Genomic DNA, 2,878 nt, shown 5'->3' with positions numbered 1-2,878 from the left:
AAAATCAGCACAATTTTGTAATATGGGGTGTTAGGGGGGACAAAAGAGTTAAAGATGATACTCGGGCTAACTCCAGAGCCACTGGAGGGATGGTGTCCTCACCTCCCCTAAAGTGGTGGGAGAAGGACCTAGCATGGGGTGTGGTAGTAAGAGGGCAGATGATGAGTTAGTTTGGGCCATGCAGCACTGAAGATGCCCTTCAGTCATGCAATGGACAGCTCTATGAAGAAGCGGGCTCTGTGGGCCTGGAGCTCCAGAGAGCTGTCTGCTCTAGAACTATGGGTCTGGGCCCATCAGCACGCAGACAGTAAGGAAAGCCAAGGGAAGAGTGGAGAGTGGGGGAGGGAGTCTGCCTGGGGACAGGGTGTGGGGTGAGATGGAGTCTAAGGCAGAGTCTGAAGAACTCCAACAGCTAAGGGAAGGGAACCAGGAGGTGGCAACTGCCAAGGAAAAGGAACGTGGCAAAGAAATAGGAAGAGAAATCAGATGGTGTCCCAGCAGAAAAGCCAGCAGAAGCAACTGTTTCTAAAAAGAGGGGTGGGTCACGAGCACTAAATAGGGTGAAAATGGAAACGGAGGACTAACGTGTCTGCTGGAGTTAGTAACAGGCCTTGTCTTTGGTGAGGGGCAGGGTACAAAGCGTACGTGGGAGCAGTTCAGGGGTAAAGTTGGGAAGTAGCAGAAAGTGAAGCAGTGCGCGAGAACAACCAGTTCAGGACGTCTGGGTATGAACAAGAAGGAGAGCTATGGGCCAGTAGTGGATGGTGGAGGAAACCCAGTCATGTTCAAATGCTGTTTGGGAGAAGAGCCAGTAGGAGACACTCAACTCACAGGAGAGCAAAGTACCAGGGGGAGAAAAGGTCTAGATGATACTGTAAGCCCAGGGACTTTGGGCTTCCGGTTCCCTTATAAAGTGAGAATATTTACTATTTATTAAATGGCTACCATTTATTAATCTCTTACCATGAACACTTAATCAGTTTGTAATTATACACTGGATTAATGTGTGAATCCCCGGTGCCTAGCACAGTGCTGACACATAGCAGGTGCTCAGGAAATACCATGTATGTCTGAGTATGAGGAAATCGTCCTTCTCCGATAAGGAAATTTGAAGAAGTGTTTTTGGCCAAAATGAACGTTAGAGCTTTCACCACTGCAAATGAAACACTCAGATGTCTCATTTTTCCTTGATACATCTAAATCAGACGCAGAGATATTCTGTCTACTCACACATTTTAAGGACTCAGTTGGTCCACATTTTAAGGACTCAGTTGGCATGAAAATAACAAACGTCATCAGAGTAATCTCTTAGTTATGTAAAGCATGCCAGGCACATCCTGGAGTTGAGAGCTGGCACTTTCTCTGTGTGCAACGAGGGAACACGGAAGTCTTATCCCAAGTTCAAAGCACCCATTCCATCCCTGATTCCCCCACAACTGCCGCTCTTGGAGTTTTCCCTCCAATTCAGAAAGGCACCTCTGCCCACCAAATCGTGTAGGCCCCAAACCCTGGTGTCGTTCTCGACCCCTCGTGTTCACACTTCTCTTTTAGAAAACACCTTCAGACAACCGCCACTACTTCGCCGTTCTCCTCTGGACTCCTGCGGCCGCCGCCTTCCTGGTCTCTGCTTCCACCTTCCCCACTGTGGACCCTTCTTCCACATGCAGCCAGAAGATTCCTCTTTAAACCCAGGCCAGGTCTTGTCACTCAGTACCTCCAAAGCGCCCATCTCAGCTGCAGAAAAGCCCCAGATCTGCCCTCCACAGCCTCCGTGCTGACACGCTGCCTCTGGCACGGCCTCATGACAGCCCCGTCACTGCAGTGGCCCAGTGTCACACACACGCTCCCACCTCAGGGCCTCTGAACTGGCTCCCTCCAGGAATGCTCTTCCCCCACCTGGTCAACAGGCTTGTCCCTTATCTCATTCAGGTCTCAGATCAAACGTCACTTTCCTGACCTGTCTTGGATGACAAGGAATTTCAAAGGACAGCCACCGTGTGTAATGTCAGACCTGGAGGAAAGGGAGGCACAAATGGTGACTTCCTGATGTGCAACTAGAGTGCAGGACTTAACTGGAACTTAGCCAAAGGTGGAGGTATGAAGGCGGGGGGCGGGCAGGAGGACTCCTGGATCACCAGCTCGAGCACTCACTGGTAAAGTCCACAGTAAAAGGGAATGACACAGAAGAGGGAGAGGCATGGAGGGAGGAAACTGGAGATGCTGAGTTCAGTCTGGGCTGTAGTAAATCTCGGATTCCCATGGGATTGGGATTGCAATAGCTATGCCCAGGGTAAGTCTAGTAGCTGAGTGCCACACTGAGCGTACACAACGTGGCAGGCGCGCGCCAGGCTTGTGCTGCTTCTTGAATCCCTTATATCCTTAAAAGGCAGCTATGCCTGGAAACGTCCTAGATAAAAGCAATACTTCTACGTTTGTTTTAAATACACGTAATTAAAAATAAGTAGACATCTGAGTAGCTCATTTGCAATGATAAAAGTTCTTATGTCCAGGGGCGCCTGGGTGGCTCAGTTGGTTAAGCGACTGCCTTCGGCTCAGGTCATGGTCCTGGAGTCCCGGGATCGAGTCCCGCATCGGGCTCCCTGCTCAGCGGGGAGCCTGCTTCTCCCTCTGACCCTCCCCCCCTCATGCTCTCTCTCATTCTCTCTTTCAAATAAATAAATAAATAATCTTTAAAAAAAAAAAAGTTCTTATGTCCAATTTGGCCAAAAAATGAATGACTTCCTTATATTCAGGCATACAGGCTATTTACACTAGGCACCTTTTATGTGCCAGCACGGTGCTAGGCACACATTCACCAACTATATAATCATAAACTGACAAGTAAAGGATTAATAAATGGTAGCTATTTAATAAACAC

This window comes from Eumetopias jubatus, unplaced genomic scaffold, assembly GCF_037043125.1.
Source record: "Eumetopias jubatus isolate StellerSeaLion01/CBP00866 unplaced genomic scaffold, mEumJub1_p1.0 scaffold_9, whole genome shotgun sequence".
Classification (NCBI taxonomy): domain Eukaryota; kingdom Metazoa; phylum Chordata; class Mammalia; order Carnivora; family Otariidae; genus Eumetopias; species Eumetopias jubatus.
Note: the sequence above shows the minus strand (reverse complement) of the source record.